Source organism: Camelus dromedarius, chromosome 14, assembly GCF_036321535.1.
Source record: "Camelus dromedarius isolate mCamDro1 chromosome 14, mCamDro1.pat, whole genome shotgun sequence".
NCBI lineage: Eukaryota > Metazoa > Chordata > Mammalia > Artiodactyla > Camelidae > Camelus > Camelus dromedarius.
The window spans coordinates 3430335-3449474 of record NC_087449.1 but is presented as its reverse complement, the minus strand read 5'-3'; the positions used below and the strand labels follow the sequence as shown (position 1 = coordinate 3449474).

General features: G+C 39.5%; 1 long non-coding RNA gene across 1 annotated transcript in view; it reads right to left on the bottom strand.

The window, feature by feature from the left end:
- Positions 1-11024: 11024 nt before the first annotated feature.
- Positions 11025-19140, bottom strand: part of LOC135322859 (uncharacterized) — a 30536-nt gene continuing 22420 nt past the window's right edge. Inside the window, exon 3 of the long non-coding RNA XR_010383760.1 lies at positions 11025-11537. This is a non-coding gene — a long non-coding RNA (uncharacterized LOC135322859). The remainder of the gene's footprint in view (positions 11538-19140) is intronic.

Sequence of the window (19140 nt, the reverse complement as noted above, 5' to 3'; positions counted from 1 at the left end):
AACTAGGTGGCCATTTGGGTTCTACTCTCCCAGAAATGTCACAAAGCTGCCCCTGACCGTTCCAGCTCAAATTAGCTGTTCCTTGATAATGCACGAGCAGTTCGCCCTGTTAGAAGCTGGTTCCTATGGTGCTTTGCACCATCAGGAGTTACGCTAGTATGCTCATACACCATTCAACAAATCCAAATTCCTGTGGTAAATGATTGTATTTGTTAGTTTTATGTTACTTTCAGTGGCTGGCTACATGTCTACCCCTAAAAATGGATGAATATGTGAACTTTTCTGAGTGTAGGAACTTTACATACATCGATAACGACTGCAAAGTTCAAAGCTAAAGAGGTGGAATACAGCACACATGGAATTTCACGGGGGGGTGCAGTAAGACATCAATTTCACTAAATAAGTTTGTTAGAGAGCACGTCACAGTACTTACTATTCACAAGTCTTGGAATACACTATTTTTATTCATCATGGAAAAAATGAGGTATTGGTGTGATATATTTGGGAAGAACTGCATGCGTGTGTGAAATTTCTTTTCAACAGCAACAATTCCATAATTAAAGGGACAAAAAACAAGGCAGGACAATGCATCTGTCACTTGTTGAGCCAAGACATGCAAAAGTCCCTCAAATTTGAGAAGGAGATAGAACAGTAGATAAAGAAAAGCTGAAATTCCCCTAATTTGTCCAATGCGACGCTTATACAGGACATTCTTGCCATGGGAAAATGGCCAAGAAATGTTCGTTTCACCGTCAGGATACTCAAGCACATCATTGAGAAAGTCAATTTACTACTTTTTAGAAAAGGTGGTTGGAACTGATAAACTGCAAAAGGACCAAACTGTCTAACCTAGAATGAGTACAAGGCAATTAGACTTTCTGATACCTGTCTTTATCACTGCTGGTAACATCTGTGTAATCTTCAATCAACCTGCACTTAGTGGTGTAAATAAAGTTAAGTATTTTCAAAGGTAAAGCAAAGATACTGAGGATGAAAAGCTTATTTTATTTATTCCAGAAAGAAAGCTACTCATAGGCTATCTTTATTTGAGAAAACTAATTCTCTCCACGGTCATTAGTTACTATGATATATTGAATGGAATATATTCCATTCAACATACACATATTTCTATGCTACAAAATACATATTATACGTAAATATATATATTTACACACTCAATTTTATATTCCATAAAAGCAACCTCAAAGAATTTGAAGGACAGAGTATACAGTTGTACAAAAAGCCACCTTTCAGAACACATTAGGCGATATCTTTCCTATTTATCTGTAACTCCTATGCTAGCCAAACGAGCCACTAAGCACTCTAAAAGATGTGTAATAAAGGGTGCCTCTCTTTGCTAGTTTTATGCTTTTCATGTCCACAGCGTAATCGGTGCTAGGAAGAAACTGATTTTTTGGCCTTGGACCTAAATATCACTATGCATTTGGTTGGCTTAGCTTTTCCAAAGAATACAAACATCCCTTTGTCACGTCAAAGAAACTACTAGAAAACAAAATTGTCAAAGGAGAGTTATAATTTCCTATAATAGAAAAAGAACCTCCCTTGTGAGAATGGGAGTTTTTCCATATTATAAAGGAGTCAGATCAGTTGGGGGGAACGGCGGGAGGCACGGGCACAAGCCCGATCAGGCCCAGCAGGGCGCGGGGGACTCAGAGAGTACGGGCGCGGGGCGGGCTCGGCGGTGGCCCAAGAGGCCACGGAGGCTTCCGCGCCAGTCGCCGGAGCGCCCAGCGGTGGGGGCACAGCTTTGGGGCTGTGGGAGGGGTGGGGAGCGACAAGGGCTCCAGGGTGCTCACCGCGCCCACCGCCGTGGCCCCCGGCGCCCACACTGCCGGCGCCGGCCCTCCCCGCCCCGCAGAGGCCTGCGCAGCCTCCCTCCCCCTCGGGGACCCGGGGTGGCAGCCGCCGCAACCCCCGTCCTTCCTCGCCCAGCGCCCCGCCGCTGCCGCCGCCCGCACTCACCTCAGGGGCGCAACCGGCACAGCCGGCCGTCGGCCTCGTTCCTGCTGAAGCGTCTCGGTGCGGTAGTCCCTGCGTGGGCGGGTTCTTCCCCGGCGGTCGCAGGGGGTTCAGGGGTGGGGGGCGGGGAACGGCCGTCACTTGAGCAACGAACCGAAGCGCCTCCTGGTGGCATTTTCCACAGGCCGGCGCCACCGCAGCCGCCTTCGGTCCGCACAACCCCCTGCCGGCCGCAGCTCTTGCTGTCTCGCCGAGCCGACAAGCCTCCGCGGACAGGGGAGGGAGCCGCGGCGCGAGTCGGAGACCGGGCGGGGGTGTGCGCAGACTCTTTCCTCTGGGGACTGAGCGCATGCGAACCAGCGGGGCGGGACCCGCGGCCGCTGCGTGGGGGCCGGCCCCGCCCATGGGCGCTGGTCCGGCTCAGCCAATCGCGAGCGCCGGGTACCTCTTGGCGCGGGCGATTTGAATGGTTCGCGTCCGCCTGAGGTAGCGGCAGGTGGGCACGCCCTGCCCTTTTCCGAGCTTCTCCGAGATCCGGAGAGGAAACCGCCCCTCATCCTTTCGCCGGAGCCCCACCCTCGCGGCCTGGTGAAAAATAAAACAGCTGGGAAAGTAAAACACTGACTTCAGGATAATGGTTACGTCTTTGGATGGAAGGAAGGGAATGGGATAAAGAAAAGATGAAAAAGAAACTTCAAGCATTTGTATATTATTTGATTTCTTAAAAGAAAGATTTTTAAATGCTAACATTTTGCCACAATGCTTCAATTTTTTAAAGAAATAAAATGTTAATATGTAATTTTATTACATAAAAACCCAAAATATAGTCAAGCATATGCACACAGATATGTGTATTTTATATCTAAACATAAAAAACATTCAATGAATTAAATTATAGAAATTTTCTTTATCATTGAGCTTTATTCTTTTCCTTAACTTATGGTTATTTCAGGTACTTCAGGGCTCCAGAGCTTGCCAGAAGACGCACATGTCCAAGAAGGCCAGTGCCCAGCACGGAAGCAGGATGGAGCCCCAGGTGCAGGTAGGTCACGGCAGGATGGGGGTACTGGGGATGGTCGAAGGCAGGCAGGGAGGCTCGAGGTCAGGCAATGGGGAGGGAAGCATCGGGGTGTATGTGGGGCACAAGTAGGCCAAGGCAGGATGGAGTGAGGGGCGCTGTGTGGGACCCAAGTAGGAAGGGAGGGGAGGGGTGCTTCAGGAGCCAGGGTCGGGGTGTCCCCTCCCCCACCTCCTGCCACCTCCCAAAGCAGCAGCTGAGTCCCTCCTGAGCTCCCTGTCGGACAGGCCCAGCTTTGGCATCTGCGTCCTTGCCCCAAGTAGCTACATGGCTCCCCTCATCTGGAGCCCCCTGCCCACTTTTCTTTCCCAGCACAGACTGAATGCATCTTTGGACATGTGGCTGGCTCTGGGATGAAATGTTTCCAGGACACGTCATTGGCACTCTTAACTCGTGTCATAACACACTGAATTGTTTTGAAAGTACATTTATAAATAGCTTATCCACAAGAATATCAAACTTCCTCATACTTGGTCAACATTGACAGATTGTAATTTATCTTAGCATGTTATACATACTTCAATTAATTATTTTTCCCCCTTTATCCGTGATCTTCTACAGACAAAACTGGTCTGCTATTAGCTTAGTGTCCATCTCTGCCTTTGCTCTTTCATTTTTCCTGAACTTCTCGTGTGGGACAATTTCTAATATTGCTTTCCCTGATCCTAACTTATTATAATTAAGTGGGGTGTAGGAATAGGAATATAGTATAGTTATAAATGTACAATAACATATATTCCATTATTCTAAATTGATTTAAATTTATTTAAAAATTATAGTTGAAGTTAGAGTGCCTCATTTGGAAGGGAAGGGGGTCTACAGAATATTTGCTTTTATAAAGGGGGTATTGGGTCTGAAATGATAGCTATGGCCATAAGTTAGGAACGTTTGCTAGGAACTGGGTTGATGTTAACTCTGGTAGTTCTGATCCATAGATCATAGTCCTTTGTAGATCTATGGTCTATTGTAGACTTTGTGTGTTACGTGCAGCATTTATCACATTTTATATACCGCATTATATATATGATATTCAGTAGCTTACCCTTCTAAATGAAAAGATAAAAGGACTATAGATGAGTAGATTCTTAGTGAGTTTTTCCCCGCCCTCTCCCATTCCCACTAATTTGGTTAGAGATAGCCAATACAGAAAATTCTTTAAACATGTGGATGAGGATAGAAACTCAATCCTTAACCATTACACATTTTCAGGACTGACTTTAAATTAAATTTTAGGCTATCATTAGCAATGTACCGCTATTCTTAGATTTATTTTATAGTCTCTTGTTTTGATGACCTTTTCGTACTTCGGTCTTTGCTTAATTTCATTCAGAGGTAGAAAATATGGTAATTTTTAACAACTCCTTGGTAATTCTGCAAATAAAAAGGAAGTTTTAAAAAGGCAGATTTAAAAAGAAAAGAATTGATTTGATTCCAAAGCTGTTATTAACATATTTTAATGCAGAGGAAAGATAAGGAGCAAGATGAATCTTAAGGTTATAAGAGGCCCATCAAATTGACCTAAATGAGCTCACAGAAGTTACACATTTCCTAAGGCCAAGGAACTGTTTCATGACCTTGAAGGGTATATTAGTATTTGTATTTAAGTCATTACATTTTCAAACATTGGAACTGCTCAGATTTGGTTCACTGCACAAACGAATCACTTAGAATGTTAAAGAGCATGACTTTGGTCTCCTGGAGACAGCTCTTCTGTGATTGAGCTCTCGTTTGCACGGCCTGTCTACCTTCCCTGTTAATTTTTTTTTCCTTTTTTTTTTTTTTCCCTTGTCAGCCTACATTATGAATGCAACTGATAGAACAAACACCAACAGCTAACACTGGAAATTCTCTCCTCTGAACTCATTTGAAACACATGCTGAGGTTCTCAATTGGCAAGTTTCATAAAATGTCAGAACATTTTAGAGTTTGGAGTGATTTTTGGACGCATATTATAATCACACAGGGAGCTTAAGAAAATACCAATGCCTCAGCCCCACCTTCAGAAACTCTGATTTAACTTGTCTGGGGAAGACTGCAGGCCCCTATGTTTTTAAAAAGTTTTCCAAGCTATTTGAATGTCCAGCCAATTTGAGAACCACTGGGCTAGTCCCATTCGATCAGATAAAAACAGAAATTCATATAGGATTTGACATAGGAAAGGGCACAAAACTAGACATCAGAATAGCTGAGACTAAACGTCAGACCTCCTGACACTTAGTACAGTCTTTACACTGTTTGAAAACTTCTCTGAGAGGCGTCCTTACATAAAAACTTCCGACGTATATCCGGGATGGCCTTCAGTTGTGGAGCTAAACACAGGTAGGCGCCTTTCTCTAAGAAACCAATTTCATCTGATATGATACATTGAGTTAATATTCCATTTTCCATTAAAAGGAGGAGGGAATTGTGTTTTGGGTTGATTGATAATTCACAGAATGGTGATACTCAAATAATCTCCACCCTTGAAGAGAGTCTACAGAAAACCAGGACAGTTTGCACTGCAGCTCAGTTGCTACGTAGCCTGGGACAGGGCGAAAATATCTTGCTGTGAATTCACACCAGAACAATCTTCAGCTGTATTATTCACAACACATCATTACCGTTGATTGTTCAGATGAAAATGGTCTCACAATTGCAACGAATCATCTGCTTTCAGAGTGACAGAACTTACAATTGCAACAGCAGGACATACAAAGTGAACGGCTTAAGGGCTGACATTTAACCTTTGTTTACAGTATTCTTTTAATATTGATGTTGATCTTTCAGCATCTAGAGCTTGGATGGACAGTCTCAACAATGGCAGTTGAAAATTATGTTTGTTTTTAAATTTTGTTTTGTTTGTGTCCATATTATTGGAAGTAGTAGATCTGACATTATTTTTGTATGTTTTCTATTTAATGATGTTTTGGCCAAAGAAAGGGTACATTTACTCTTTGAATGCATATGTCTAATGTAGAATTATACATGGAATTACTGCACCTTGACATGTCCTGCCTTCTTTCAAATAAAATATTTCCCTTGAACCTGCTCTTTCCTGATCATTCGGAAAACAATGGGTTAGTCAACTGTCTTGAAATTGACAAATGTTTAGTTTTCCTTAACCACAAAAGTATGCTCAGCTTGAATGTTTGGTGTATTATTATGGATTTCTAGAATCTGGCAAACTTGTGAATATAGGAAAGAGCAAATTGGAAAAAAAAAAAAAAAACATTTAATTTGCTTTATCTCCAGGTGATAAAACTTCATGAATAGTTGAAAGGAGAAAGACATAAGAATGAAAAGGGTGGAAAATCCCAGAAAACTGAAAACAATGATTAAATGTTATGTAAATGACTATGCAGACGTTTCTAAAGCTTGTGATTATTTTTAAGTGTGACTAGTAAAAAGTTCAGTTGAGTTTGAATATCATACACATACACACATAGTGAGGTATTGAAAATGAGGATTTAAATATCATGAGACTTTAAATCAATTTCTTTTAAAAAGATGTTAGAGGACAGAAAGAGAAGAGATGCTTTTATTTAAAGGCAGAGTTGGAAATCTTTTATCCAGGACACTAGAAGGAATGTTTATGAATAAAAGAATAAAAGCTTGGAATTGAAAATATATATATATATATAAATCAGCAACAGTCATTTGTTATGGATTATTTGATTCAAAATTACAGCATGAGAAAAAAAACGTATGCTTTAATTCAATGTGAAGGAAAAGATTTAACTTTTTGGAAACAGACTGAGTATCTTGTCATAGGGGACTCAAAAAAGAGTTTATTTGATTGGAACTAAGAAGTCTGAAGGTCACTGCATCCAACCAACCAACCAGTGCTTGCCACTGATGTTACTCAAACAGAAATTCTTTCATTCACATTAAATAAATTATCTTGAAATATTTTATATTTTATGATTAAAATAAATATAGACAAAATTATTTGAAAGTATAACTTACTCTTCTGGGCTTTCTATTATTAAAGTTCTCAGATTCTCTTATCTTTCAGATTTCAAGTATTTAGAAGAAAATCTAATAGGAATACCTCTCTTCTAGACTGTAAATTCCTCAAGGGCCAGGATCAAGTTTTCTTTTTACGTTCTCTATTGTGCTGAATACTTACCATAAGATAGGTTCTCAATACACATTTGTTTAATAAATGAGGAGGATGAATAAATAAATAAATGATTAATGCTGTTTTTCCTCCAAGATAGTATGCACAGATTGTATTTGTATGTTTTAATTCGTATTTTTTCTTCTTCATTTCCCCACTTCCTCTACTGCCAAAACAGACTCAGATGCTGCTCAACACAAAATAACTGGTATGTATGATTTCATGGCTATTTTCTGCAACTTCAGACTGGGGCAGACAGAAAAGGAGAGAGGAGAGGAAGAGGCATGATTTACACAAATTAGAAGGGAGTTGAGATCTTCCCTCATTACCTCCTCCGGTAGCCCTTTAGGAATTCTTAAGCCCACTGTCTCCTCCAAAACTGAGAGAAGAGTAGTGAATGCGGAGGAAGGTGACAGCATAAAGGGAGCACTTAGCCTCCTGGACAAGGGGAAACTAAACTAAACTAACACATGATGGTTCAAACATTTCATCCTTGAAACTATTCTCTTGGTAATTTCCATGCTTGCCTTGGGAAATTTCATCAGCCCTTAAAGTCTCCATTAATACTTTATTGCTGATGACACCCACTTCTTCGACGTTAATCCCAACTTCTCAGCTGAATCTTGGTCTCAGATATTGAGACATCTGTTGTGTATTTCTCTGTAGCCGTCTGGAAATCCACAATTTCCAAAGTTGAACTCTCAATTCTGCTTTTGCTGCATCCCATAAGTTTTCTCATGTTGTGTTTTTGTTTTTGTTTGTCAAGATATTTTCAAATTTCCTTTTTGATGTCTTCTTTGACTCAGTATTTAAGAATGTGTTGTTTAATTTCATGGATTTCTGTATCTTCCCATTTTTCTTACATTATTGATTTCTAGTTTCTTTCCACTGTGATTGGAAAAGACATGGGATGCTTTCAATCTTCTTAAATTTGTCAAAGACTTGTTTTGTGACCTAACATGTGATGTTTCTTGGATAATGCTTTATGTGCACTTGAGAACAATGTGTATTTTGCTATTGTTGAATGGAATGTCCCATATATGTCTGTTAGGTCTGTTTGATTTATAATGTTGTTCAAATCTGCTGTTTCCTTACTGTTTTCCTGTTTAGACAACTATGTTTTTGAAAGTGGGGCATTGGTTCATGTGATGGTATTCCATAAGTCCTATAGGCTTTCATCACCCTATTTCATTATTTTTTTTCTTTTTGTTCCACTAAATGGATGATTTCAAGTGACTTATCTATACATTGTCTGATGCTTTCATCTGCTTGATCATGTCAGCCGTTGATGCTTTCTGTTGAATTTTTCAGTTCAATCATTGGTTTTCTTTTTATGATGCAGAACTTCTGTTTGGCTCTTTTTCAAAGTTTTCTATTTATTTTCTGAACTCCTTTTGTTCATGTATTGTTTTCCTCGTTTTGTTTAATTGTCTGTGTCTCTTGTAACTCACTGAGTTTAAGACAATAATTTTGAATTATCTGTCAGGCAACGTATAGACCTCATTTCTTTGGGGTCAATTGCAGGAGCTTTATTTTGGTCCTCTGCCAGGTGTCATGCTTCCCTGAGTTTTTCTGTTCCTTGTAGCCTTGCACTGGTATCTGCACACCTGAAGAAACCCTCACTTCTTCCAGTTTTTATGAATTGGTTTGGGGAGAGAAAGACCTTCAGCAGTCAGGCTGGCTAGAGATTTTGGAGCTCTTTCAAACTTTTTCTATAGCTGTGCCCACTCTACTCCTCTCACTCTATCTTGGGTGTGTATGTGGGGTGGGTGGAGGACATTTAGAATTGCATATCTTCTCTCATTTCTGCACAGTCATACCAGGTGCTGAGATTCCTCCTGCTCTATTTCCCTAGGGTAGTGTTGGGGGCAAGTTCCACTCCTCCCCCTCCCTACTGAAGGAGATGTCTTAAGATTATATACCTTCTTCTTAGCCTGCAGAGCTGTGCCCAGGGCTGAGAGCCCCTAGCCCCTTTTCCCTAGGATAGAGACACCAGAATGAGAGGTGATATCCCTACTACTCTCCCTCCTGCTTGAAGGAGCAGCCTCAGGGTCGTGTATTTCTCCTAATCCCATAGAGCTCAGCCTGTTGCTGAAATCTGCGTGTGCAAGCACTGTCTGCGAGGATGCACAGAGGACAGCTTGGGGCCTTGCAGGCATTAGATGCGGGTGCAAAACTGGGCTGGCTTGTGGGGCCCATAGATGGGCTGGTGGGATCTGTGGCTAGTTGTTGAGATCCACATGCCAGTTACTATGAGTCCCACTCTTTTACTTTGTTCTTAGCTTCTCCCAGACTGTGCAGTTATGCACATTCCCTCATTGCTCTGGGTGAGATGAGACTGAAACGGGCATCTCGGATAGCACTACAAGAGGCTGAGGAAGCCACAGGCTGTCTTTTCCTTTCCTCTGTGGGAGAATCTGGACCAAGGCATTTTTCCCAGCTCTGAGTTGTGCTGGTTTGGAGGAAGGGCCATGCAGATCAAGTGAAACTCTTCTTCTTACTCTTCAATGCGGCTGTTTCTGGATTTTTTGCTCCTCAAGAATACCAGGACATCTCAACTGGACTCCGGAGTTCCATAAAGGTATTTTCTTTCATGGATGGTTTTTAAACTGGTGTTTCTGTGGGGGGCATGTGGGCTGGGACTTCCTATTCTACCATTTCGCCAATGTCATCCTCTCAAATTAATTTCTCACAGTCTCAAATTCCTTGCATTGTATATACCAGAAAAACAGAAAACTCTTACTTGCTCTTGGAAAACCTGATAAAACCACAAGGTCTGTCTTTGGCTTGTTCCATTTCTAAATGTTTCTTTTCTCCCCTTACCTCCATTTATGCCAAAAATCTATATTTATCTTTAAAAATCTGACTTTATATTTAACACTAAATAGTATTAGTAATAACATAATTGCCATAATCATGGGAATAACATATTCCTGTGGTACTTAACAATTTACAAAACACTTTCCCATAAATTGTCATACCTAGATTGTCACGGCGCTTTGAGATGGGTGGGGCATGTACTTGAATATAAACTTTATGAAGGCAGGGACTTTTATTTCTGTTGTTCACTGACTCTCTAGTCCCTAGAAGAATGCATAGCACATAGCTGGTCTCAATGAATCTTTGTTGGATGAATGAAGGAACTGACAGGTTAAAAAGCTGAGCGATTGTTTAGGGCTCTGCAGTTAATAAATGAAAAGATGGAGTCGTAGTGTGTTCCTTTGGCTCTTCACTCAGTGATGGCTCGGAAGTATCAATTCTAGTAAAACTATTTTATGTTACTTACTGCATGCTAATAATACATATTAAATATTCTTTATATGTTAGTTGAGTTAATGTGTCCTCTCTCTCCTGATTAAAGGACTTATTATTCTTCTAGTGGCTTTTACTTTTAGAAAAAGTATTAAGTAATAAGTTAGCAAGTGATTCTGAGACTGAGACCACATCTCTTCTGTAAGAGGTCATAAGATCTACCCTCTCTTCTTACTTCTCTTCTGAGGAACAGAAAGGAAAAACTGGAAAATGATTAAGATATTTCTGAATGTTCAATAAATTATGTCAGGCAACATCTAGTTGTGATTAACTTCCTGAGTAAGATCATAATTTGGGGGGAGATTCTTTGAAACAAGTGACGTTAGTTTTAAGTAAGTGAAATTAGAATTTCAAAAGAAAAGTGGCATAATGAACCTATTCAACTAGGGTGGCTAAAAAATACATCAGAACTATTTTCTCTACCTCTGGTTGTTTACTGTAAACAGTGCTATTAGACAAAACACACACCTACAAACCCACTGAAAGAGGAAGGCACCCCTGGGACTGTGTAATGATATGCCTTCTAGCATCTGATTCCAGCCTGCTTGACTGGACTATCCTGTGAAGAGTACCGTGTCATGACTGGATGACTCCATACACATTGGCTCGTGTAGTCTGTGCAGACACATACCCATCAGTCCATAAAATCAATTCAAACAAATAAACCCTTTTAATCATGACCAGGAGCTTTGCATATTTTCCTGTTTGATCTCAGTTACTTCTGCTAGTACTTAGTTTAGCTGAAAAACTAGTTTTATATTAAACCATGGGGCTCTTGTTTTGTTTTCAAGCATTTATGTAGCATTTTATGGCCTGCAAGGTATTTTACAGCCCCTGTGCCCGTTTTTTCTACCCAATCCCTTTGGGGGGTAACCACACTGTTGTCATTCCCATTTTTACAAACTATAGAAAGGAGGTATGCAAGGATGAGCTACTAGCAGAAGGTCAGATGGTAAGGTAGTAGTTAAAAAGGTATTACAGGTCATGATCTTTGAATTTCTCGTTTATTTCCTGTTACACTGATTCTTTCTGGTCTTTTGCTGATCTGTCTGTGAAGGATGTCTGCAACTTAAAAACAGATGGATTTGTTAAGTGACAAAATAGAACATCCATAAGAAAGTACAAATGATAGCATATTTTACTGTGAACTTTCAAAGTAAATACATGTTTAGTACAGAAAATATTTTTATATCCAAATATATAGAAACTGCTTAGGCATTCTTAAATTTGAATGGCTGAGATGAATTTGTTTAATATGCCAAGAAGGCTTGTGATGTCAAAGCTGTTAGGTTGGCTACCTGATTAGATTCATATTATTCCTTTTGGGAAAAAAAAGATGGAAATCAGAGTAAAATTTCATGATTTCACATTACACAAACAGGAACAAAGAAAAAAATGTTGAAAACAGATAAAGCTAATAAAAGAATTAATGAAAGCTTAAGAAATGTGAATTTAGTATTTGTCAAATAGCGGTGTTAAGCTAGAAATGATAAAGTTCTCTGGAATTAAGATTATAAAGGGATATTTAAAATCCTCCTTTTCAGTTGATGTCTTAAAATATAGCCTGGTTAAAATCATAGTCTCTTAAATACTTTCATGGTTCAGATGCTTTTTAAAAGCATTTTCTCACAAAAGAAAGTGCTGGCTTTATTATCAGTTCGCTATTAAGTTGGAAGACTTGTATTTGCATGAAATTCTTTCTCAGGAAAATGTTAATAGGAACCAGAATGTAAATAAGAGGAGGAAGCAGCTCCAGATATTTTCTGTGGTTCTCCTTGATAGGAAAATCTTATGTACATATTCAGTGGGTGAGCCTCACTTGCTCCTGGGCTCAATATTCAACTAATTAATGTCATTCAAGCATTATATGCCTTTGCACTGGCATTTGATCAAATTTCAAATCCTCTATTTGAATGAATAGCACCATGAGAAGAATTCATTTTTGTGTTTTATTTAGCTTAGGCTGTGTCTACATTTAATCTCCATTCACGTTAAAGCAGTCTTTTTACTATTCTTCTGGAACAAGGCAAAGCCTCTCTGGCTGTGGCAAATCTATACTTTTTTTCCCTATTACTTTATATTATGTTTGTGTGTGTGTGTGTGTGTGTGTGTGTTTGTGTGTGTGTGTGTGTGTGTGTGTGTGTCTGTGGTAATAAATTCATATATATGCAAGAATTGATTGCAAAAAAATGCTCTATTACCATAAGGACCCTGAAACCTAGAGAAAGAATAAAATTTATTAACTTTGTTCACATCAGGTCATGCTAATATATTAACAGCATCAGGAGACATTCCTCTGGGCAGTATCCTCCCTGGTCTCTTTTGTTTTCTTTATGTTGCTGTGGATGAAGAAAGTCACCAGCCATAGCAGTAAACAAAGGCTGTTGCAGCCATCAAGCTATCAGTCACTACAGCCATCCCTGACTATGTACCCTGTGGGGATTCAGGATGGAAAAAAATCAGGATACCTGCCCTAGATAGTTAAGGTGTGTATCAAAGGAGTGATTTCAGTGAGCCCAGGCTCTTCTCTTGCATCTTTCCAGAGAAAAGCACTAAATTCATTAGCTTGAGACGTCTGATTTTTTGATGTCCTACCACTTTTTTTTTTTTTTTTTTTTGCAAAAACTTCTGTATATCCTGGGTCTTCCCTACCTCTTCAGAACCATCCCTCATAGACATCAGAGAGCTGTCTCCCTGGCTTAAGTCCTCAGTATGTAGACTGAATAGAATATAATTTTCAACTTTTAGGTTGTGCATTTTTTTTCAGGTGACATTGCCATATTTTCCAAATTTCCAAAAATAAGGGTGGCTATAATAAGAGCTAAAATTCGTCAGACATTTTCTATATAGCTTTACATGCATTGCCATTTTTAACACTTTGAAAAACTATTCACTACTATTGCCAATTTGCAGATAAAGAAACAGGTTCAGAGAAGACAGAAGACCCTGTCCAAGGTCAGATAGCTAAGAAGTGATCCAAGAGTGATTTAAACATTTAACAGAATTGAGAGCCTGAGGTTGTAATCCCTATGCTGTATTGAAGAAAAATTGTTTTCTAAAGGGAAAAAAAAGTAAAGATGATATTTCAAAAATGAGTATCCATAATTAGGCGGAAAAAAATGACCCACAGAAAATGCGTTTTAATAGCTTCTTCTGTTTCTTGTGTCGACTGAAATAAATGCACAGCCTAAAAGTTAAGAGTTATGTTTTATTTGGCGGGAGGACTCAAGCTGGGATGACAGCCTCTCAGATCGCTCTGAGGGACTGCTCTGAAGAGGTAGGGGAGGAGCTAGGATATATAGGAGCTTTACAACAAAGACCAGGTAGTTGGAACAATAAAAGATTGCTTGTTATCAAAAGAAAAACAGGCATCTCAAGTTAAAGAATTTAGTGCTTTTCTATGTATGGGAGGAAGCAAACATTTGGGCTCACAGAATTCATTCCTTTGATAAGCACCTAGCTATCTGGGGCCAGTATCCTGTCCTTTCTTATTCTGAGTCCGCTCAGAGGGCAACATTGTGAGTGGCTGCAGAGGCTGGGCTGCAGGCCTGTCCTCACTGGGGGGTGGCAGCAGCTGCTGATGACTTGGTTTCAGCATTCTTTGTTTACTGATATGGTTTGCAGTATTTTTCGTTCACACGTGTATGACTCTCCCTTATACCATCTTGAGGTTGCCTCCCCTTCACAACCATCTTTCACATGACGGTGATCCTCTTTCTCCTGGGCTATTGCAATCATGTCCTCACAGCCCTTCCTGACTTCACTGCTGCTCTCCCACAGTCAGTCTTGTCCTCACCCAGCAACTCAACTCAGTTGATGACACTCTTCTCAAAACCTTCCAGTGGCATTGTACCTTTCAGGGAATGAAAGGTAAAGTCTCGGGAGGCCTTACGATAATCTGCTTCTCATGCCTCTGCCCTTCACCTGCCACATCTGCCCCTGTGCCCGCTGCTCCAGCCGCAGTTGTGTCCATGCTCTGCCTTGTGCACACCTAGCATCCTCCCCACTCGGGTGTGTGCCCTTGCGGTTCTCTGTACCTGAGACAGACTTTCCCTAGAAACCTGCATTCCTCCTCTCTTGCTTCCTTCATGGCCTTGCTTAAATGTAATTATGGAAAAGCCTTTGCCAACACTGAATGTAAAATAGACACCTTAACACGTCTACCTCACCCTGTTTGTTTTTCCTCATAATACTTAACACTACTTGAAATATTATATATTTACATGTTAATCTGTTTATTATTTATCTCCCTTCTCCCACCAAGGGTTTTGGAGTTTATATAGACCTCCCTCCATGAGGAAGTGTGTTTTGTTCAGAACGGCAATCCCAGCATCTAAAATATGCCTGGGACAAACTGCGAATTCAATAAACACTTGTGGACTGGATTAACTTGGACTGCAAGAGTTATTTTAAAGAGTTATTTTCTATATTCCCTGGGATGAGTTTTTGTCCTTAGACATTACAGCATTAGGCACAATTTTAATTTGACTCAATATCTAATTGTACTTTCAAACTATCTTGGAGACAGTGGAGATAAATATATTTAACAATTTTTTAAGTTTACATTTTACATTATATTTATAGAAAGTTATGAAAGTAAGTTCATCACATCATCAGGAGGAATGTTGGTCAAGTTTTACAGGGAAATGTGCAGTGCAGACTGTTGTGTGTTTCTGCAAGGGAGAAAGAACTAATCTCTCAACCAAAGTATCAGCATCTTATTAATGAAGGCAAATGAGGCATCCACACAGTTAGGAGAAAGGGAAATTTGACCTGTGCAAATTATTTAGCTCCGTTGTGCCTCAGTTTTCTGGGATTAATAACATATGTTACAGTGTAAAAGTGGACAGCGTTTTGTCAGAAATTAATTCTACTTTTTAGATCGTATTTTATTTCAACATTAACCAGAAGAGACTGGTCATTTAGCCCTGAACAAAACAATATGCTTGAGACCCAGACTTTGTGGAGAGAAAGTCTGCCATATTCCTTTAGTAATCCTTTCCTCTCTCATATTACCTCGTTAAACCAAACCTGGAGGAGACAGGTCAACGTGTTCCACCAAAGTGTAGAAAAAATGGCTTTTCTGCTTTTAATAACAAAGCCCCGATGGTAGCTATTGTGTGGTAGAGAGTACATGAGTATACAGGAAAGATAAAATGGAAGTTCTCAGTCCTGAAGGATCATGGAAGGGAGGAAAAGAAAGAGGTGAGAGAGAGTGTGAGAGGAAGAAACAAGTCATTGTGTCTTAATTTCCTTTCATTGAGCTTGGAGAGGACATGTGTTAGGTAAATTCTGGGATATAGCTAGCATGGAAAGATCTCTCTTCCCCATTCTCCTTTTGGAATTCTAGAAGGAACCTGTAACATCACAGGCAAGGCAACCTAGTTAAAAGAGTGGGATGTTGTGATCAGGCTGGGAGAGGATCAGGCTGACCTTCCCCCTGGCCTCTCAGCTCATGTGTGGGGTGCATGTGGACCGAAAGGCAGTGTTGGTGGAAGGTATGGCTCAGTGGTAGAGTGCGTGCTTAGCATGCTTGTGGTCCTGGGTTCAATCCCCAGGATCTCCATTAAAAACAAACAAATAAATAAATAATCCTAATTACTGCTCCGAAAGAAAGAAAGAAAGAAAGAAAGAAAGAAAGAAAGAAAGAAAGAAAGAAAGAAAGAAAGAAAGAAAGAAAGAAAGAAAGAAAGAAAGAAAGAAAGAAAGAAAGAAAGAAAGAAAGAAAGAGCAAGCCAGCCAGCCAGTGAAACAGTGGGCTTGCCAGATGCTGGCAATCCATCCTGTACTGGAGGCTGGGCAGGCCACAAGACATGGGGGTAGGTGGAGGCTTATGGGCACACAATCTGGAGAGCTGAAGGGAGTTCCAGTTACTCTAGGAGTGTTGCTCAGCCCAAATGAAGGGACATGGATACACTAGCCACAGACTGAAGCCTTAATAGTCAACTGGTGACAGGAAGCATTGCTCTGGAACCCAGAAGATAACTAGTGAAGACCCGGTGACTAGCACAAGGTCAGGGCATTCTTCTGTTCTTCCAAAGTGCAAGGCCAAGTCATCCACACACTCTTCTCTCATCTCATCTTACAGAAAAGACAGAAGGAGAGAAGACTTTACTCCAGCTAGAGACCAGGCCCTACAGCAGCTGTTTATGTAATCGGACTAGATTAAATTTAGATTGGGCACTTAGTTTTTCATGCTAACCAGGTGATGGGACTTCTCCCAATTAATTATGAAAAGTGAATTACATTTTCTCTTTACATCTGATATCCTATAATTTTTCTTTATTGTTACAGACGATTGTTGAGAGATTTTGAAATAATGTTTATAGCACTTAGAATAGCTTTTAATATTTGATAGTTGCTAATAAAATGATAAGCTATTACTATTTTTAAGACTAGAGCAACATTCTTGTAGGGGGAGTAACCAAATAACGAACAAGGAATTAACAGTAAAGTTGTCTGCTCTGACTGGACAGTGGCCTGGGATTTCAGGAAACCTAAATTCCCTATATTCAAGCCCCCATCCATTTCTCTTTCTCTTGGCTGTGACTTTTAAAACAATAAACATTCCAGTAAAAAAAGACTTTTGGAAAGCTTTAACCTTTAAACAGAACACGAAGATGCCATATTTTTTGTTTATTTGTTCGGGTACTTGATCACTTTCTATAATCTTGTATTAATCAGTATGTAATATAGATGGGTTTTTTTTTTAAAAAAAAACAAACAAACAATTTTTTATACCAGTGTTTACAAATGTACAGTTAAGGGTAATGCTATGCAATGACAACATTCCTAAAATTAGTGACTTGTTGAGTTGCTGGATTGATTTCCAAAATAAACATGTTTAAAACATGTATACCAGCTACTGACCAGAAAATGCACATACCCGTGAGGACAGAGGCAAAGCTTTTGCACACTTCCTGTGTACCATGACTATCTCAAACGTGCCATCTCATTAATCTCCACAGTAATCGCACTGGATAAATACAATTTCTCATTTTACAGATGGGGAAACCGAAGCACAAAGACATTATGTTAACTCTTCTAAGGCCACACAGCTAATCATCGTCACTGGGTATGGAGCTCAGGCAGCACAGTTTTCACAAGTTTTTCTTAATCACTATGCTCTAGAGATTTGTTGCTTTGTTCAAGACAAATCTGCTCTGCAACTTACATTGTGCAATGGAGTAAGCTGACTTTGGTACATTTTCACCAAGAACCACTTTCTGCTTTCAACAAGAGAAAGAAATATTTTAAAATACCCCACAGATAAGGTTTCAATAGATAATCATTTAAATCATTTTGTAGATACTGTACATCACACAAAAGTGCTTTTGGTATGGGCATTTGAAATAGGATTCTGATAAAATTTTAACAAAGTTTTATCAGCAGGTTCTTTGCTTTAAAAAAATCTACTCATCAGGAGATATGGTAGATATTGTTCCATTAATGTGAGTGGGCCAAAATCCTTATAAAAGGAATCTGAAGGTGCTTTTTTCCCCTATGGTGTCAGTATCTATAATTCTATTTCTTTATTAAAGGTGATTTGACACAGTGAGCAAAATTCAAAGCCATTAGAGGGTTGGAGCGTAACTGCTACACTTCCCCAGTGAGAGCACGCTTCTGAGTGCATGGGGGTGTCTGTATAAAAAGGCACTGCTTCCTGAGAAGAAGCAATAATGTCCTCCTGGATCAAGGGTAATTTTCATGTGAAAACAGAATTTTTTTCCGTCAGGAATTCTGAAAGTAAATTATTTGACAAAATACTAAGGTATAAGTTGTCCATTTTATTTTTATAATGTTTCCAATTATCCTTTTACCATCAGAGTACTTGGGCAGGTAAAACAATGAAAATTACCACAGACTGGAGGCTTATCAAAATCTTACTGTATTCAGGGTGCTCTTCAAGACATTTCACATACACTGAGTGATTTAATCATCACAAAAGCCCCAGGAGGTTCCCATTTTATAGACAATGAAACTGAGGCACAGAGATTAAGGAATTTGCATAGACATGACCTAAGACTGTGCTGTTGGGCTCTATGGTTGTCCCACTTAACCGCTATGCTATTTTGCCTGAACAGTAGTCAAAAATATTCTTTCTGATATATTTTCAAATTTCCACAATTTCCCTACATGGTGAATATTATTTTGTCAAGAATAAAGCTCAATTTTGCATGATTTTTACAGAAAAACATAAAGCACAGCAATCTCAGATATTTTGTCTATTATTTCTCAGGAATATCCTGTCTTTGAAATCATAACTTTCCCTACAGAGATGTAATTTGTTTTAATTAGGTCATCTAAATGTCAATTATTTATGTTGACTACAGCAATTCCTAATTTTGGGATTTCACAGGCCTTCACTCTTGCCTGGCACTCGGGGAATCTTCTCTGTTTTGCATAATCTTAATTATATTACTTTGTGGAAGAGATGCAAGAAAAATAACATTCTTCAAGAATGACTTCTCAATTAAATCAAAGAGATCTGATAAGATTAAAGAAAATGCTGGCAAAGCACTGAGTGGTAAGAAAGACGATTCATGCTAAATGAGTCACCAGGAAGAAAGTAGAGAATTATATCAGGACACTGTTCACTTAGCATAATTAGTAGTTTTTGTTACTAATGTGCTAAATGATTTATTAGCTGTCAATGATAAGTTGATGTGCT